Here is a 22,097-nt window from a genome sequence, read left to right on the forward strand (position 1 = left end):
ATTTGTGTCATAGAATTTCTCATATGTAAAACAAAGGAAGAATCTTTTTGTGAAACATTGATGGCCCTGAAAAGGACCGTTTATAAGAGATATCCTCGGCACTATATGCATTTCCAAAGCCTTGTTTCCTCGTCACTTGATGGGCTTCCTGTAACTTGAAGCTGAACGTTGCCATTTTGTTTACTTACTTCTGTGACGTCATTTTCAAGGGAGTTAACTCGTGTACAAATCAAGAAACTCAAAAGGTTATTCATTGGTGAATAATAGGGTTATTCAACGCTGGTGTAAATTTTTAGGATTATTCGTCCATCCTTGCAATTAAATCATAATTAACTAAATTATTCCATGTCACTTGATAATGTGTTACCTAATATAATTGTTTATAATATATGTAAGGTATAATTATATTTGTTGTTTATAAGTCCTTTGTTGGTGAAAGCAAGATGAAATATAAAATTGGTTGACAAATTTCATATATAAATGATCCTCTTTGTAAAATGCAAATTTCCTGTTGTTCATTTAGTTTATATTCATTTAACTCTTCATGCAGATTACAGTTTTGGCAAGTGACAATTTTGTTGATATCTCACAAAACATGTTTAACCCCGCCGGATTATTGCGCATGTCCCAAGTTATACTCTAGCCTTTGTTAGTAATGTGTGTTCCTTTTTTTTTATTTTGTTTGTTTGTATGTTTCGGAGTTTAGTGTGGCGTTCATTGTTCTGAAATTGTATACATTATGATTTAGGGGTCAGCCCACCTCCGGTTAGTGGATTTGGTCCATGCGTTGACGACACATTAGTGACCTTGTGCTGTATTCTGCTCTTTGGTTAGGTTGCTGTATCTTTGACACATTCCATATTGTCATTCTCTATTCTATCATAATTTTGTTATAGTTTAATCTTGATATAATTCATTTGTGATCGTTTGGTTTCGCATAATTCGGATTAACTGAACTATTTTTTAGAATGTTTATACATTGAAAATCTACTTCTTTTGATATGAAATAAAATGAAATCCCTGGACTAAAGAATCGGATAAAACAAAACAAAAGAACAAACAATGTATATACAGCAAGAGAACCACTGTCAGCATATTTAATGGACTTAATATCCAACAGACAGACCGACAAATATACCGAACACATCTAGAGGGCAAAACATAGTCTTTAACATATATTGAACACTAAATCAAAAGTATTTCATAAAGAAATAGGGCAGACGTAGCGTTTTGTTTCACACCATGAACATTTTAAAAGTCTTTCAACCTTATTACAGTTATGTGTTTTACAAGGGTCACCGGTCCTTCACCTTTCATATGATACCTTAATCACTAAAATATATACTATCTAGTTTTAAATTTACACATATGCGTAGGAACTATTTTGTTTAAAATATATACTACTTTCCAGTTTTTCTTTGACCGGACCCGATTTGGTGGAGTTACATCTTACAAAGTCTGTTTAAGTAGTTTTTGCCAAGAATTGCGCTCACGCCGGTTCCTGGGGCCATTTTAAACTTGCAGTGAGGTGAAAGTTTTTTGCTCCGTGTTGAAGACCTTACTGTGACTTTGAGATGAAGAATAGGAATTAAAAGTGCTGTACTTTTTGGTATTTTGTGTGTTTTGAAGTGCATGTACTGATTTTGTGTCATGGATGGATACCCCATATTCTTTGTTTTTCTATTACAATTCACAGATCGAAGCTCCTGGTGTTTGCTCTATGCATGAGTGGATATTACTGTGTGCTTAGAATAATGCAACATTAAATGAAGGTCTATTGATACCTCAAACCACAATCTAGATACATTTCGATAATGATGAGTTTGTTGGTTGAAAAGAGAATAAACTAGATGTGCCAAATCTATCTTGTAAGTAAAACAATGTTTTTACCTTCAGAAACAAATACATGCCTTTTGGTATGCACAACAGTTCAAGAAAATATCAAATTTGCAATATTCTTGATTGGGTGGACAGGCTGGTCCCTGATTCCCACTTCCCTACCCTCTAACTCCCACTTTTCTCTCCATTTACTACCGATTCCCTCCCTAGCTACTCCGACTTCCCTTTAGCCCCTTACTCCCAGACAAAAATTGGTAAAAAATGATCCCCAGAATATCACTATGTTTACTCCAACTCTTCCCGCCCTTCATTCATATATTCTGATTTCCCTGTCCTCCCGTCATTCTTATACTAGTCAACAAAAGTAACGATACACAAGTCTGAACTCAAATTTATCATAAAATATAATAAATAGGAAAAACTGTTAAATTATCCAATAAAAAACATGCATTTGCAAAGCAAATGCATATGATTAAAAGAATCTGACTAAATTAATGGAAAGCGAGAAAATACCGTGTTATTGAACACCGGGATCAAATTTATTTTGCGGAAAATGATGACAAAAGTCGGCACTTAATTTCGAAGATGAGAATTAAGTAATCAATTATCTGCAAAGGCATTCAAAATTTTAAGCAAACCATGTTTAAGTTTAAAATTCTAAGTTCTAATATCGACTTTTGAATTTTTGGTGAACATACGAATTTTGAAATAGCAAAAATTGCAAAAATAAATTGCGTATTTGGCTTAAATCAATGGTTTCGATAAGAAAATAGTAGTCTGTAAATATAATACCAATTGGACAATTATTTACCTTGATACAGTGTATCCAGTTTCATTATATATGGAAAATACATTGCCTTTATTGTTTCTTTTGTTGACTAGTATATTATGAAAGGCCTTCAAAAAAATATATAATGGTAAAGAACTGTGTTGCTTCATGAATGAAATTATAATTAATGTTTATATTTTGCAAGCATATAAATGAATTTCAATGTCTATACATTTCCGTTTTTTACCCTGAGAGCGGATCATATCCATGTAAAATTAGTCTTTCGCCTCTTTCACAGAAACAATACAACAATATGCGATAACCTGTCAGTTCTGTCAATATCGAAAACATTCGAATGTGGTATGAGACAACCGACTGGATTCTCTACTTAAAACGTGGAACCAGTTTTGCTAGAATAGAATAACTTAAATCCTCTAACTGTACATGTAGTAACAGTATAGATATTATATCGCAAAGGATCAGACGATTTATAGTATTTTGAAATTGGTACCGTTTGCATGTTTATCTGGGAGAAAAAAGTATGAACATATTGTTTTATGAATTATATTAGAGAGACATGTTATTTTATTTGCAACATATATATAGTTTTTTTAAATCTTGAGTTCTCGGCTGATCTCCAATTTCAATTTTATATTAGCTTACACTTTTTATGAATTTCTCATCTTCTTCAAAATCAAACGAAACAAATCAATAGTTCCTTTCTTGTGGACATTGTTCTGAATTATAGAATTAACAAATTAATATTGTAAACATATGTCCTCAGTCTCTCCAAAAAACTCCAAACATAAAACTCGACCTGTCATTTATTGCAATAGTCTCTATTTTTCTTGTTGTTTTGGCGACACACATGAATTCTGAAGAAAACAAATACATTATTATACAGTTCATTCAGAAGACTTTCTACATGATAACATTATTTATATATACATAAAGGTGTTACATGTTGTTATCTTTGCAGCTTATGGTATTAAAAAATACTCCTTGTGTCTTAGGTACGAATGTCCTATCAGTTGCATTTTAAAACGTTCGATTTTACGTCAAATGTAATCAGTTATTTTTCTTTTCTTTTCTTTATTATTAATTCTAAATTATATTGGTTTTCCCAGAAAACACTAAATAACTATGGCAATACAAAATCTAAACTGCAGACTATATTATTCACTTGCGATTAAAAAAGAGGCAAAAGATACCAAAGGGACTTCAAACTTTAAACATTAAACATTTTCAATACACCTTTAGAAGTAAAAACGGGCATACTCCTTTTTATTTATTACAAATGAATAACACTGTTTTCATACTTTGAACACTCTAATAGGACTATATGTTTGATTTATTTTTTCACATTTCCAAGAAACACGATAATTTCGTAAAGCAGCAAATCCTTTTTGACCAATGTGTATTGTAATACCGTATCTAAAAGGTGTGTTTGCATCGGGTTTTTTTTCTCTATTCTTTTTTACGAACATTTCAGTCATATATGTATGAAAGCTTTAGACGTTCTTTTGGAAGTTCAGGAAAGAAACGTGTCAGACTTCCAATTATAATCGGAAGGTTCATGTGTAGTAATTCATTATTCGACTGCATTAAGTGTCAATAGATAAATTTAAATACAACCTAATACTTTAAATATTTAATGCATCTGACGCGCTGTTGTGCATTTACCTTTATTAGAAACGCCCTACATTAAAGGATGACAGCTGTTGATTCTTATATTTCTGGAGCTATATGACTGAAAGGTATTTTTAAAACCATCATAAGTCATCTTTTTTTTTAAGTTACGCTTAAAACTAAACTTTTTAAAACCTAGAATATACAAATTCTAAAAAATGTTTATGACCAAAAGGAACCAACAATGTTAGGGACATTATTCTACATACAGTCATTGTAATTCGATGGCAAAAAGTAACACACTTGATCTATTTTTTTTATAGTCTTTCTAGTAAATACTCTGTCAAAGCTGATGATACTTAGACAAAACAAACACCTCATTGATCTCAGAGACAGGTTCCCACTAATGACAAGATTCAATACACCTTTTTTGTTCAATTGTACTCCAATCACCCCCAGTTTTTGGGTTCGCGTTGCTTAGTCTTTAGTTTTCTGTGTTCTGTCTTGTGTTCTATTATTTGTCTGTTTGTCTTTTTATTTTTTAGCCATGACGTTGTCAGTTTATTTTCGATCTATGAGTTTGACTGTCCTTCTGGTATCTTTCGTCCCTCCCTCTTCTAACAAATTCTTCCGAAATATGTTGATCATTTGTGAAGTGTACAGCCGTTTTACTCACCTTAAATTCGATTTTTTATATCCGTTATCAGTTTATCAAAGATGTACCATGCATTCCTTTTTGATACTGCCGGTCTTGTTTAGTTTATAATCGTTTAGTTTCCTTTAAGTAATACATTTCTGATTTAGTTGTCACATGTGTGTATCCCATGAAAAACAATCAAATAAAAACATCTAAAACAAAGCAACCTCATTAATTTATATAACTGCACCGAAGTTTACAATGGCGAATAATAAAGACACTTTCATTGAAACACCCCTCTGTTTTACAATTAATTGTGATGTTCTGTGATGTATGTTAAAAAAAACCCCAACAAACTGGTATCCTTTTTAAAAGAATTTAAATCTTAAACGACCGTTTCGATTTCAGCATAATTTGCAAATGTCAAGTCTTGTGCGGGAAGTTGGTTTTGTTTGTTTATGCAATAATGTTCAAACATTTTGCATTTGCTCAATCTCGTTCTCTTCAATAGTTTATTAGATAGTTGAATATTTTGTGTTATTTACAGATAAAAAATGTCTGTCCATTGACAACACATACATTGTTGTTCCTGTATTGCCTGCCAGCAAATTGTATGAATAATTCTAAGTTTGTAGCGGAGGATAAGTCTTACAATGTAAGACTTGACATGACGTATCGTTTATTGCTCATTCTGTAAAGAGCTGTCCAGATCAAATATAGTTTCCTTATATTTTCAAATCTTTTTTTTTATTTTTCCATTGTTTAAGAGAGGAAAAACTTTTGATTTTTTCAAATCACTAAAGCTCAGTTATTAGTCTTTGAGAATTAGATACATCAAAAGTCGTATGATCTAGAGACCTACCGATTGCAACTGCTTCCTTAATGTCAGACTTTGATTAAATACACCTGCTGCATTTGTTTGCACCTGTCCTAAGTCAGGAACCTGTTTCAGTGGTTGTCGTTTGTTGATGTGGTTCTTATGTGTTTCTCGTTTCTCGCTTTTTATATAGATTAGACTGTTGGTTTTCCTGTTTGAATTGTTTTACACTTGTCATTTTGGGGCCCTTTATAGCTTGCTGTTCGGTGTAAGCCAAGGCTCCGTGTTGAAGGCCGTACTTTGACCTATAATTGTTTACTTTTTACAAATTGTGACTTGGATGGAGAGTTTCTCATTGGTACTCATACCACATCTTCTTATTTCTTTATAGTATGGAACGCTTAGACCCTTGACATATTGTCCGTTTTGAATTCATCTGTGTTACTACTATTTTCTTATATTTCATAGGCATTCGTGCAGAATTAACAAATTGGTTTGGATATAAATAATCCTACTCACCATTGAAAGTCAGTAAACACACAGCGATTCAAATAAAATAACTGATTATATATTCAAACACATTATCTATGCTTAAAGAAACTAAGAAAACACTATAATTGAATAACTTCTCCAATTACCACTATATAGAAAACATACATCACCAATTCATACTTCGTTTTTTTTTTTTTTTTTTTTTTTTTTTGAGCTTTTTAACTTTTAACTTATTTTTTTTCGACCGTCACTGTTGAGTCTTTTATAGACCAAACGCGCGTCTGAAGTACAAAATTCAATCCTGGTATCTTAGATTAGTTCATTGATTGACAACATGTTCTTTCATGAAACATCAAAACTGTATTAATCATAAAACTACTTTGCATGAATGATACATTTTTTAAAATTTGTTTATACAAATAATTGTCACACAACAAATAAAGTACTATTAATTAGTGTATTGTTAAGCATGCATAATTCGTATAATTGCAAAGCGATAGTATTAATGCGAAGGAATACAATACAGCAATAACATGTGACCTTTTATTTTAATTTTTGAACATTCAAATACGAAATTAATGATGAATTTTGATCTGTTTTGTAAGGGTCTTATAACAACTCAATTTTCAAATAGTTACAGACTTTGCATAGAGATTTTTCAACCCGAAATAGGTTAACAGATGTATTGATATTCATATTTTTAAGGTCGATTTCTATCCGACGCAGCTCAAGGAGTACATCAGCTGTTTTTATAATACGATTTATTCTGTAAGACTGTCGTCTTATAACATATTTATACACGGTATTAATTATTTTACTGAACATTTGGTCATGCGCAGACAGTGATAAATATTCAAGTGTTGCTCGTTAGATGCAGTACCTGTTTATAGAACATCACACTGGCTAAGTTCAAAATGTAGTATAATAAACGAAAATTTGATAGTGTTAGACATGCAATTTCTTGAGATACTATTAACTAGCCCATTTTGATAAACAATTGGTACGAGTTTCAACAATTATGTTTATACCCAGATTCTTCATACATGTTGTCAACACATTGTTGTCAATATAATGAAATTCTATACGATTGTCATACAAGTGAGAGGTTAAGCTAGCTATACAACCAGGTGTAATCCACCATTTTCTGCATTAGGAAATGCCTGAATGAAACTCGGAATAAGACAATTGTTTTTCATTCGTTTGATGTGTTTAAGCTTTAGATTTCACCATTTGATAAGGGACTTTCCGTTTTGAATTTTCCCTGGAGCTCGGTATTTTTGTTATCTTACTTAGTACGTATTTAGTAAAAAAAAATGCATGGATGAAAAAAGCGATCAGTTAAGCTAGCAAGTTCACATATTTACATAATTGCGAAAAAGTAAATAAAGAATGTGAAAACATAATTGTGTTAAATAATACATTTCTGCTGAATTTCAAACCAAATGAACATAATCACTGCTTACTGTATAATTAATGCTAAAACACACTGATGAATCATTACAATAAGAAATGTATAACGTAATCTACTTCAATGAGATAATCCATCGTCGTTTGTCTAAAATTAAGGATATTACTAAATGCAGTGAATTATTTAAATTTATTCAACTGGTAATCAATTTATAATTAAGAAAATATAAACCTGTTTTAAATTGTTTCTTTTTAACAAAATTTAGATCTATCACTTAAAAATACTTTTCATATTTCCTTTTTAAAAAAAATTAGAATATCGAATATGTTAAGTATACGTACGTGTTTCATGGTTTTCATCATGAATAAATACACTATATATTATTCCTGTATTATTGTAAATGACATGCGCTGATACTTCTTGTGTCACATTAAGTAAAGAATTACCATTTGCACAGTACACGTTTCCTCGGTACACATGGATATCTTGGTTTTTATTGTTTGTATTTGTGTTAAAAACCGTTATGACACTAGTTCCATTTAATGTTGATGATTTCAAGAATCCATTATTGAATTCCATCCAATAAAGGCGATCTTTATCATTATCTAATGAAGAAAAAAAACTTCGGCCGATTACATGAATGTGACATTGATTTGAAAACAATCTTATTGTACCCAACATAGTATACTTTGATTTATATGAATAAATTCAAACAGACTGTGTTTTCAATTCCTTGTCCGGTTAATCGAAGGCACTGATATTCAATAAACATGTCTTCAGATGATCATATTAAAATAGGCGTTAGATACCAAAAGGGAAAAATATCTTTTTAAGTCATATAAAGTCAACAACACCATGGCAAAAAAAAAACAAAAATTACAAACATATCTGCAGGAACATTAATATACAAAACGATACCGGGAAAAGTAAAGACTGAAAACACGAATATAACAATCAACCATGGATTTTCTTAGATGTTGCGGAAATGAAAGCAGTGGTTGTATTCAGATAACGACATTCTACAATCTATTTTTAAACTTAAAAGTGAATGGTGATAGAACATGTTTGAATGACACAAGTATTAAAACAAAAACATCAAAGATGATATGCTTAAAATTCTATTTGAAAAACACGCATGCTTCTAAAAATAAATCCTGTCCAATGTTTTACCTGTCCAATTATCCGGTAATCAAATTAACTGCTTTTACATAATTTGATTGCAATTATTTGAAGTATCGAAAAATATTTATCAATGTGTTTATTACAAAACAATGTAACAATCACCTTGGTCTTACACCTGACAAGTACACATAATTCGTATAAATATTACAAAATAGTTGATTATCAAAATCATAGTAAAGTATAAATGAACATATATTTTGTGTACATGGGCAGTTGGATGCGTTACATATTAAAGTACAGTCAGTTCTATTTCTACAAAAACCGTAAAAACATTAGTTATCAAATTGCAAGGGATCATCCTTATTTTGTAATGTATGGCTAAAATGATTATGTGACAAATTATATAGCATTTCCGTTGTTAGTGTTATTATTTTAAGACAACATACCAATGCTCATACCAGTAACTAGTTCTGATTGAACATTTATGATTGTTTGATTTTCAGAAGCGTTAAGTTTCAATCGCCTAATTGATTTTTTTTGTACCATCCGTACTGTAATACAGCCATCTGAAATTTAAATAAATAAAACGATGATTGCCTGAAGTAAAACAGTAAATATATGTGTAGCATTTCTTACATAGGGAAGAACGACTGACATCGATACTTCAAAGGTTTTACCGTCACCAACATCTATTTGTTGAGTAAAACAATATGTCGTGACTCTAGGTTTTACAGTCTTAGATCCTAAAATACAATTATAATCGTCTCACTGATTCTTGATTAAATATGTTGACTGAGTGTGGATTCGAATGGCAGGCTGAACATGCCTAGCAAGAGACGTATTTCCTGTCGATACACAAAGTCTCGGTCTTTTTGGAATTCATGAGATTCCCTCAGTTTTTGTACGCTGCCTTGATTTGTTTTGTTAAAGGATTGATTTGATTTGAAACTACCGTTATCTTAAGCAATACACTGCCTACATTAGACATGTCAGGTAATTTCTTCAATTATAGGGTTTCGTTCAATATTATCAGATATGACAAAGAACATTATGAATAGATAGTAGCTATACAAATAGAGGGAAATAGTACGATAGGGACATTATATGTCGCGAAAAAGGCTTTTCGAAGAATGCTTGTTAATATCGAAGGGGATATTGCGACTCAACATATCTTTCTGTCTGCAATTGGAAAATGATAAAAGAGTAACACAACGGTTACAATGCTCTTTTGTAACACTATTATTGTAAATAGAAATAAAAAGATTTGTTATGAGTGCCAATGAGACAACTCTCCATCCAAGTCACGATGTGTGAAAAGTAAACAATTATAGGTCAAAGTACGGCTTCAACACGGAGCCTTGGCTCACACCGAACAGCAAGCTTTAAAAGCCCCAATATGATTAGTGTAAAACAATTCATTTAGGAAAACCAACGGTCTAATCTATATAAAAAATTACGTTGATATGTTATTTAATATATATTTTGAGTTTAACGTGTTTTTGTAATTTTCTAATACAAACCTGTTCCGATAATCAAATGTGAGAGCAAAGAGTGGATCATCCTTCAATATAACTGATTTTAGTGACCCATCTAAATTACATCTACAAAGCTTCCCGGAGGATCGTTCTGTCCAATACACATGGTTATATAAAGGGTCAATCACCAATCCTACTGGTCTGCTTGCAAAAGTAACAGGTACTAAATCCGTCATTTGTCCTGGTGGATATCGAAATCTTAAAGAACCAAAAATTATAAACAAACGTGTAAACTATAACGATATATAATTGCATTCTTGTATAAGCGTTGAAACAAAAATTTAACTTCGTCAGCTATGCAAATATTTAAAAAGAAATGTTATGCTTCAATTCTAGAATTCAAGTGTGTATGCCATGTAACCATCAAAGCAATAGTAGTACTTACCTTAAACATGTAATATGATATTCCGTTAAGTTACATTATGCAATTAATGAGTCATACTAGTCTAAATATGGTAGGTAATGAATATCTCCACTTTTGAAAACCGTTTAACACTTGCAGTTTTTAACTTAATTTGTTTATGACACATTTTGAGCATGTATGACATTATAGAATATGCAAACCTTTCAAATAGTACTGTGTTGTTAAAGCTAGTATAGTTAAAATTAGTTTCAATGGTATTCAAAATATTGTCTGATTATAGTTGAAAGTAACTAAAAAATGGTCATCAACCTCTTTGTATCTTTGTATATCATTTTTTTGTATATCTTGAAAAATATATATATCCATTTCTATAATCATAGTCTACAGAATAGATAAAGCTATGAAGGTCAGTCTGAAGTTCCAATTCTTCTCCATTTTGCAAGTTAAGTTCTTTGATAGTACCATAAGTCGAAATGATAAGCTTATTTTGAAAACCTGAAATTGAAATTCAACAAATATCCACTGTTAATTTTACAACTTGTCAATAGTTTGTTGCAACATAAAGTCAAAAATACTCATTCACAACTGCTATCTATGCATTAGTTATCATTTAAATCAAAAGCATTTGGCCCATACTCTTATATTATTACATAATAAAATAGTGATCAGATTTACAAGAGAAAACAAGAAAAACGAATGAAATCGTTATAAATGTAACAACGTATTGCGTATCTATTTTTACACTAGACGCAGACTAATTTATCATCTAACAGAATCTTTGAGGATTGTTGATAGTAATTTGTCCCTGACCAAGTTTATATATACATATCAATATCAACAGATAGACGTAGCTTTAAGCAAGAGTTTATTATATAAAGATGCTTCTAATATATCTATAACGAAAGACTATTCTTTTATATTATATGTGTATCAGAAATTTTTAAATATGATACACTGATTTGAAAAATTATTGAGAAGTTTTGAATTTATTAATTTGCATAATAAGTAATAGCACATTCACAAAAACTACACATTGAATGGGACAAACAGAAACACACAGAGAGAGAGAGAGAGAGAGAGAGCGAGAGAGAGAGAGAGAGAGAGAGAGAAGGAGAGAGAGAGAGAGAGAGAGAATGAAAGAGAGAGAAATACAACAGAAATAATCGAAAATTGTACGACTAGGTAAAAGAAACATGATAAACATATACGATTTTTTTACAACTTGATAAAATGAATTTGTAGTCCGTATCGTTAAACAAACATGCAATACTGAATACAGTCACTAAAAAACTATGATTATCATATTATCCTTATAATTATATAAAATAACTGATGCTGTTTAAAATTATGTTCATTACTTACCTTGACATCTTAAGCAGAGGCAAATAATCAATTCAGAGATAGTCAACATATCTTTTAACATCTTGTTGAAATCTACAGAGCATTGACAAGCTATTGATAGTATTATCTATTTTTATTTTTAAATTACTGATCTATTGTTGTTGTTTTTGTTGTCTGTACATGTCGTTTAATGTTGACGTATTATTTTGTGAGAAGTTTCTTAGGTTAATCGAATCATTGAATAAAAGTCTCATCAACTGACTGTGTTTGTATTGGTCCTTTAAAAGATTCTCGATCGGCTGTATTAGCCCTCGATTCTTCGTGTGCTGGGGCCTATACAGCTTACCTGGAATCTACAATAGGACCAATACAAGAACAGCCAGTTAATGACACTATATATATATATATATATATATATACATATGCGTGATAAATAAACAACCAACAGTATGTTGTGTTGTTAATTAAAACTTTACGTAAATTAGTACACCCCAAAATTTGAAAGCAATCATATAACGTTGTTCTGTTGATACTAAACAATACGACTAATACTTCTAAAATAATGAGTAACACATCGATATTTATTTGCACAATAACCGATCTAGGATGATTGCAACGTTTGTCATATGTTTTTTTGCTCCTCTACATTGATTACTGTCCTTGAAAGAGATAAACTTTCTCCTTGCACAATACACCATTCACTATAACAGTATGCACCATGCACCTTTACAAATAGCAATTACATAATACACCATACGTCAGGCAAACATAATCTCAGTTGGCCTTTAAGTTCTTAATGTTTCTCCTTATTTATACATTCATGTCTTTCAAATGTTTTGGTTTAAGCATTTCTGATGAAGGTTCATCCAAAAATGCGCTTCCGGAATTGATAAAGTGTCATTTCCATTTACGCAGTTCACTATGCATGAATACATCAGACACCATTCTCAATATATCATACAAGACCATACACTATATCCCTTCGTTTCCTCCTTTAGCATTTGAATCATAAATGATGCACATCATTCAAAATTAGTCACTAAGTAAAATAGTTAAGGGAATTGCAATATAACTGCACCAATACAAAAACAGCCAGTTAATGACATTATATTATATATATGCATGATCAATAAACAACAAAGAGTGTGTTGTGTTGTTGGGTAAAAATACATATTAATTAGTACACAACTCAATATGAAAGCAATCATATAACGTTGTTCTGTTGATACTAATACTTCTAAAATAACGATTAACATATCGATATTGTTTTGCACAATAACCGAACTAAGATAATTACATTGATTACTGTCCTTGAAAGAGATAAACTTCCTCCTTGCACAATACACAATTCACTATAACAGTATGCACCATGCACCTTTACAAATATCAATTATATCTTGCACCATACGTCAGGCAAAATTAATCTCAGTTGAACTTTTGGTCATATAGCTCTTAATGTTTCTACTTATTTATACATTCATGGCTTTCAACTGTTGTGGTTTAAGCGTTTCTGATGAGGTACATCCATAAATGCGCCTCTAGAACTTCAAGTGTCATTTTCATTTACGCAGTACACCATGCATCATTACATAATTAGTATTAAAATAACATAAAAAAGTTCCGTGTTTTGTAACGATTTGAAACGGAAATTTTCCACAGCCTTTTCGATTGTTACCACTCTTTCGCATTTCCGTCGATCAATCATTGAAACGCGGACAATAACAGAGTGAGAAAGTTTAAAATTTATGATATATTTTTCCAAGCTACTTTATATTTGCTAGATAACATAATTTGATTAAGCAGAGATTATTAAGTTGGACTAGAAATCAGAAATTAAACCAATATTGACAAAGATGTATCGTTACTGCGAAAAGATAAATTCAAATATCTATTCCGTTACCTGATTCACGGTTAATTTCTCAGTTTAATCGAATAATTAGAGTCATTTTTTAACAATGTCAAGAACTGACTGTTTCTATATTGGCAATGTAAAAGATTCTCAATCAGCTGTATATGCACCCCCCCCCCCCCCCCCCCAAAAAAAAATCTTCGAGTCTTGGGGTCAATACAATTAACCTCGAATCTATAACAGGGCCAATACAAACACAGCCAGTTAATGACACTATATTATAGACATGCGTGATCAATGAACAAACAGTAGTGTGTTGTGTTGTTGATTAAAACTACACAAACATAAGCACACAACACAATTTGAACATCTCGATATTTATTTGCACAACAACCGAATAAGGATGATTGCCATATGTATTATGTGCCTCTTCATTGTTAATTGTCATTGAATGAAATGAACACCCGCTTACACCATGCACCATTCCCTTTATCCTCATATACCTTCAAAATTAGCAATTACATCATGTCCCATAGATCAGGCAAAATTGATCTGAGTTTGCATTTTGGTGTTATAGCTCCTATTATTTAGGTTTAAGCGTTTCTGATGAAGAAAGGCGCTTCCGGAATTTATAAAATTGTATTTCCATTTTGCACAGTAAACCATGCACCTTTACACCATATAATTCTAAATAAAACGTACAAACCCTTATACTGTATCCCTTACATAAGAAAATGGACAGTTGTTTTCCGCTCGTTTGAAGTGTTTGAGTTTTTGATTTTGCCAATTGTAAAGTGATTTTCCGTTTTGAATTTTTTTTGGAGTTCGGTATTTTTGTTGTTTTACTTTTCACTTTCCCCTCTAAAATGTGAATCATACATGATTGACACCTTTCGAAATTATCCGATGAAATGTTTAAAGAAATTTGAAATTTGAATACATCTTTTATTAGACGAACTTAAATATATACATCATACAACATTCCTCATTTGCCTTACACAATACATCATACAGTATTACGCCAAACACCATTACATGCACGTTTTATTTAGAAGTTTACACCCGTCCAGAATTGGATGGCTGTTTGCTTATGTGTTTACTGTAATATTTTTCGATGCCATCACCGTTTATTCTACATTACCCTAAAACGTAAGCATGAATTCGTGTGTACCGTTCTAATCATAAACGGATTTTATTTTTGGCTATTCTAATCTCATTTTTTCGGTTAAATCGACATAAAACAGGACAGGGACAGTGTTCATCAAACAAAATGTTATGTGTACTTGTTTTGTATGAAAGCGAGCTCTGCATGATTTGATCACTATTCCATTCTAAACGTGTGTGACAATAACTGTCAATTTCTTGAGTGTATTTAAATGACATAGTAAGAATTAAGTTATCATAATCCGCTTAATGTTAAAATGATTATAGATATTATATATTTATAACTTACCAGATTTCCTTATGAATAGATTTGTCGTTTGCAGTTTGCATAATTAAACTGAGAAAATGTAAATCAAAACATACCTGTTCCTCTCGTTAAATCAAGAGTACAAATGACACAGACAATAGGTTATAATATGGATAACCTACAGTACTTTTAAATGAACGTCTATGAATGTAATACAAACATATAGTAGGCTGTCATTCATAACTTGCTCTTGATCTTCCTTTTTGATTAGGCCTTTTAACCATGTTTGATTCGAGCGTCATTGATCAGTCTTTTGTAGACGGAACGAACGTCTGGTTTACAAAATAATAGGCTGGTATCTTTGAAGAGTTTTTTTTCTTTAATTTAGTAAAACTTATGACGACTACCGTAATAAATAAAAACAAAAAAACAACTGAATAAAAGTATAAATCGAAATATACCATTATAGTGGATGACCTTTAGTGAAATGAGAAAAATAGTATTTGTCAGGGAGACGACAATCTAAAAAATAAAATAAAAAAATACCGAACTCCAAGGAAAATTCAAAACGGAAATTCCCTCATCAAATTGTAAACTCAAAAGCTCAAACACATCAAACGAATGTAAAACAACTGTCATATTCCTTATGTAGAAAATGGTTTATTAAATATAGTTTATAGCTGGCTAAACCTCTCACATGTATGACAGTAGCTTAAAATTCCGTTATATTGACAACAATGTGTGAGCAAAACAAACAGACATAACAGGTAAAAATGTCAAACATTTGGGTCCAGCAGGCAACATTGTGATATAATCTTAATCTCTAAAAAAAATAACAATTATGTCAACAAAGAAAAACAAAATATCATATAGAAAAAGCACATTAACAGTACCACAAAATAGTTCCTTAGATATAAAACAAATGTTTCTTCATTTTGTTGCTTCGTCTCTTAGGTAAACATATGCATGATATACGAGAGAATTGTTAAGGAAATGTTTACACACATACGATCAAAACCAAAGAATGATGTGTTTGGTTAAATGCACAAGAAAACTAACGGAATATGTTTATATCGATAAATTATAAAAAGGTGTGCATTTTTTTCAATCGTTTTGATATTGTGTTTATTTATTAATCCAAACCATGCAAACATTGAATGAAAACGTTCGATTATTTTAGTCGGAAATATTAGTTGTGATTTTTTAACGTCTTTTACAAGTTATGCATATGCGAAGGAAATGTTGTATTATGAAACATCAATTTACTGATAGGTTTTAATAAACACGATATATTGATTGTCGGGGGTAGATATTGGGTTAAAACTGGCAATTCCTTAATATTCGACAGAGGAAAGTCATATGAAAATTCCGTTGATAAACATGAATAGCTGTTCCTTTAAACAAATAAGCACATACATTAAAAAAAAATGGCTGGTGATGAAACATTCACTTAAAGAAAACGCTCGATATCATGTGTACATAAATTTGTAAATCGGCAACTACGTTTTCGTTAAATTTTCACAAAGTAAAATGTTTAGACTATAATGAACAAAACATTGATACCGTGACGAAGAATGATCGAGGTCACATTTCAAACAAATGGATGACAATTATTTTCATAAACAAAATGCAATTATACATTTTCTTATCTTTGCAATCCTGATAGAGCGTATGTAAATTATATTAAGTGTAAAGATATTGCGGTTCATAGACGATGGATGTTTATTGAATGGTAACATATTAATAAATACGACTAATTTAATTATTGTTTTCCAACATGTTGAAAAGGTTATTTTCCTGTTAAATGTGTAGAGCAACGTCAGCATGTGAATAATCGTCTGTTTTTTTTTTAAATTTTTGTACTGAGTTGCCACTTACGAGAATATGTATGAGCTTGCTTTTCTGTTCATGTGTAACTGTTCCTTAATCGCAGTTATAGGTATATGGTTGTGCGGAGTAAATTATGCGTTTGACCGTTCTTATATCTTTTCGTTCTTACCTTCGCTTGTCGTTTCGAAACCTTTAAAGAACATTTCAGTAAGATGATTATAAACCTATTAAGGTAAGTAATATATTAAATCATCGACAGGTTCTCACAGATCTTTACGAGACATAATCTAAGATAATTGTTTAAATTATAGATAATGCATATTTTTAGGTTTTTCTTGTTGTAGAACACACCGAAGGGTATCAGGATTGATCAAATGAAAGACCGACCGTAGGGAGGTGTTTCTTTGGGCAATCCTGACACCCAAAGTGTGTTCTACGACAAGAAAAACCTTAAAATATGCATTATCTGACTTATATACCGTCAAAAAAATATTGTTTTTATAAAGATTTGCAAAATTTAGCATCCAATTTTACCGATCACACTTAAGTGGGATATTCCTTTCTATTGCGTTCAGGTTTTAATACGCCTACGGATCATTTAAAATGTGAAATAAAACTCACAAATTAATCTAGATATAAATCTTAGAAACTATTATCCATACACAATAAAAATATTACTGTTACTGCATGAAGTAAGACACAAATGAATTGTTACCATCTGATAACGGTGTTATGAAAAATACAAGACACTTTGTAAGTAATTTATTGTACCAACTTAGTTTATGGAAAAGGGGAGGTGCTATGTTTTTTTTTGTCTGTTTGTAATGACATTTTATTGCGGAAAAGTGATTATTTTTTCAACAATTTTAATTGAATCGAATTAAATATTCAGAATGATTTTCTTTTGAATAGCAATACATTTTTTTCACAGATAATCAGGATATAATTATATACCCTTCCCCCACCCGACCTCATTTTGAGGAACGTGAATGTTTTTCAATAGAATATAAGAATATTTTATTAGTTAATCATTTGATAGAGTAAAAGGTATACATAAATGTAAAAAAAATTAAGAACTGACACGAAGGGGGCACGAAATCGTGATACATGTACATGTTTCACGAAAACGAATATCAATACATGTAGGTCACAGTATGATTTCCTATTCAGTGTGTATCGTCCTGAAGATGCATGAAATATTTGCCACTGGACGTTAAGTAACCATCAATCAATCAACCTATTCAGTGTGAATTACATACGAATATGTTAAAACTGGCTTTATTTTAAAGTGTTATGAAAGTTTTACATTAAAATTCATCTCGCATATATGATAATGTCTCTGTATTGTAGCGATAAATTAACAAAACTTCACATTATTTGTTTCTAAAATTAAAATTCGGGCAATGACGATTTTTTTACACCTATCATAGATTGAACTTTAAAAAATAAATTCCAAAATCGGCAACAGAAACTATCAGACGAATATAATTTTGAAGTAAATTATAGTTTGCATTTTTATCAAGGAAAATAATTACCTCACACAGGTCAATATTATTTTATGCCTTGGAGCATATTTCATTGAAACATGGTATCGTCCGGGTTTATTCTTCGAAAGAATGACCTATCGTTCTGAAAGAAAATAACTCCATATAGGTATATAATGGTAGATATCAGTATTAAGACGTCAATCAGATACCATATTAAACATTCTGAGTTTTGGAGTTTTTTTTTATTAAGAGCACTAAAAGCATTTAAAACCGAAAATTCAATGTACAAGAATGTTCATCATTATATTCACACATGCACTGATATTGAATTTAGTCACCTGTATCGTGATATTAACACTTTTTGCTTAAGTTATTACCCTACGATAACAAAATTTTTCGTTAAGAAGCAAAATTATTGACTTAAGTTTTATTTACCTCTATTTGTGTCCTTTTTGTGGTTTATTTAGTGAGAAACTTCAACTTGCCAAAAATTTATGTCATATGTGTGGTTACAGAGATAATTATTACACCCTGGATTTTAGCTTGGTGTCCTTGGTCAGTAAGTGTGTAAGCCTGTGTAATGCAATACAATCAAATCATTCAATCTGCACATGAAAAAATAAAATAGAACAGATATTTAAAGAGTTTTTAACTTGTACAAGCATTCAATGAATATTTCCTCACGTGTTTTTTTTACGCTATCTTTTCTTTTGATCGTGCACGTAGGGAAGTCATTAATTTTTGTGTTTCAGAATTTGAAATTTTTGTATTGTTCATATATAGGAATATTTAATTTAATGGATTTGCTATAGGAAAATATTCATTCTGAGAAACATAGATAGAAATATATCCTTGTAAAACGTCCATTAAAATACGATGAGCGGCAATAAGGAAAATATTGTGATCAATCATGTAAACGACACGTGTTAATATGAGAACAATATCATATTAGACAATTTAGAAATACAATTTATAAATTTTAACATGTAAATGAATCTATATAGATAAGAAAACCGTGAACATAAGAACATTACATTTGAATAAAGTGGGTTTTATTGAAGAATTGTTTTTTTTTTTTTCTTTACAAATAATGTCTATTATCTTTTAACCTTTCTGAGCCAAGATCTGTTGATCGTGTTCTTTTTATTTGGATGTTTTGCCTTTTTGATCTTTACACTTACATCTTTTTTTTTCAACTTCTCTTTGATTGCAATATTGGTCGTTTTTCATTTGTAACATGTGGAACAGATCATGGACACATGCAAACAACAATTTTATCGCTTTTGTTGTCAACTCTGTGTAATCAAACACATTTTTCATCTGATAGTTCTAACTCTTTTTGTTTTTTATCACCACTGCATTGAAACGGTGAAGGCTTTTAAGTTTTTCGTTTTCTTATAATTGTTCACATCTCTTAGAAACGTCAATGAAGTTTGACATAGTATTTGATTTATTTCCTAATTTCCATTATGGCAGTTAAACTGAGATCAAGATCAAAGGGCCTTCAAAGAGTTTGTCATGTTTGGGTTTTTAGCTACTCCTCTAAAACAACAAAAGAAATGAAATGAATTGTTTCAGACAATATTTGAAGGAACTGATAGTTGCAGTTAAAATAATTTGACTATATTTATACTCACTGTATATTTGCTTAAACAGTTACATTACACATTCATTCGGATTGTATGTATTAATTGTGGATGGCTTTGATCGTAAAGATATCAATTACACGTGACCTTGTGTGAAAAGAGAGCAGATGCTTTATCCATTAATTATATGAAATAAGAAACCCATTCATATTAAGAAATAATGTAAGGTAGACTATACTACATACATTGGATCTTCATGATCGGACTTATGGTTTTGTATTCGATTGAGCAGTTATTTGAACATCGGTCAACTATTGTGGCCTTTTATTCAAGTACGGATATTTGAAATTTGTATACCCTGATTTTGATATAGAAAAATTACTAATGATTTTCAGTTTCATGTTATGTTATGCATATATTCATTAAATGATCATTTAAACGTTGATGATCAACAAATGTCAATTCGATTTGGAAAAAAAACTTGCAAGTTTTTTGTGAACAATGCTATAAAGCTCCATGTTGTTAAATCAACAAACGATTTTGATTTAATGATAAACATGTTAGACTGAGTGATGCAGCTTACAACTGAGACCGATGTCTATTGAACCTTGTATAAGAGGATATTCATCTGGCACAGTTTTTTAAGAAATGTTTTAAACTGGTTTTTACTAGTTTGTCATCGCCCATAGTCGAGGTAAATATTACATATCTTTATAGTTTAGATGACTTATTCATATTCATAATTGTTTAGATTTCTTATCTAATAGAAAATCAAAATAAGTATTATTATTTGTTAAGATCCGGTAATTTTTTACTCAATACTATTTCCCTTTTTAATCTTAAACCATTCACTAATTAGTTATCAACAAACTTTTATAATTTGACCTTAACGGTCATCTCAGTGCTATAACCTATCACAAACGAGACGATTATAATTATCAATGTTTCCCACCTTAGCAGCAATATACCAACTTCACCGTCATATGTGATATACATTTCCCAACTCATTCGGTATTCAAGAGCTTGCAGCTGCTACTCAGGTCTTACAAAACGTCACCAGTGTATGAGCAGAAAGTTGATGAACCAAGGTTATGTCAAAGAACGTCTTGTCTTATTTCTAAAAAAGTTCATCGGAAGATACCAAAACCTTGTTGATAAATATTCCGTATCAACTTCACAAATAATACATAATGGCTTTGAAGTATAGATTCTAGGAACTGACATTGTTTATCATCTTACATACGTTTTATATTGTTCTATTTCTTTGTCTTTCTATATTTTTACTTTACTGTTTAGTTCATTTTTTGTAATATACTTTTGGCATGGCTCGGTATTTATACATCCTGCCATTGTGTTAGTGTGCTATGGTCATTTTTGTATTCTTGTCTATCTATTTTGCTTATATACTTTGTCTATGGAGTGTTTCTATGCCATTTTGTATTTCTTTGTTGAAATACATGTAGTCATTTGTTTTTACAGTGATTAAGATAATAATTCAATATTGACTTTACCTATTCTGTCAGTTTGTTTTGCTCACACATTGGTGTCAATATAATTGGATTCTATCCGACTGTCATACAAATGTGAGGTTTAGCTACCTATAAAACCAGGTTTAATTCACCATTTTCTACATAAGGAACTGTCTGTACCAAGTCAGGAATATAACAATTGTTTTCCATTCGTTCTAAGTATTTGAGCTTTTGATTTTGCCATTTGATAAGGACTCGTTTTGTATTTTCCTTGGAGTTCGGTATTTTTGTTATTTTATTTTTAAATTGACGTTTTTCATTAACAGTTGGCTATATGTTCAACTGTCAAGATGAAAGATACACTTTTGTCATATTATTGGTAGGATGCGGAATTTGCACAATGTACAATAAACACACTACACTACATTTGTATTGATATATTGTCTATATTAACAAGACACTTGCTTAAACATATTTTACTGCATTATAACAAATAAACCAAAAGGAGAAAT

General features: G+C 30.8%; 2 long non-coding RNA genes across 3 annotated transcripts; both read right to left on the minus strand.

Moving 5' to 3' along the window:
* Nucleotides 1-3,156: 3,156 nt before the first annotated feature.
* LOC127736847 (uncharacterized) lies at nucleotides 3,157-10,451 on the minus strand. The gene is made up of 4 exons (XR_007999216.1): nucleotides 10,234-10,451; nucleotides 9,160-9,279; nucleotides 4,914-8,196; nucleotides 3,157-3,483 (listed from the first exon to the last, which is right to left on the minus strand). It is a non-coding gene; the product is annotated as an uncharacterized LOC127736847 (long non-coding RNA).
* Nucleotides 10,452-10,831: 380 nt separating this feature from the next.
* Nucleotides 10,832-15,473, minus strand: LOC127736853 (uncharacterized). Of its 2 annotated transcripts, none has more exons than XR_007999223.1 (3): nucleotides 15,330-15,473; nucleotides 11,975-12,046; nucleotides 10,832-11,107 (listed from the first exon to the last, which is right to left on the minus strand). It is a non-coding gene; the product is annotated as an uncharacterized LOC127736853 (long non-coding RNA). The 2 variants fall into 2 exon arrangements; XR_007999224.1 differs by having other exon boundaries at nucleotides 15,256-15,346.
* Between the last annotated feature and the right edge of the window lie 6,624 nt (nucleotides 15,474-22,097).

Source organism: Mytilus californianus, unplaced genomic scaffold (genome assembly GCF_021869535.1).
Source record: "Mytilus californianus isolate M0D057914Y unplaced genomic scaffold, xbMytCali1.0.p SCAF_38, whole genome shotgun sequence".
Taxonomy (NCBI): domain Eukaryota; kingdom Metazoa; phylum Mollusca; class Bivalvia; order Mytilida; family Mytilidae; genus Mytilus; species Mytilus californianus.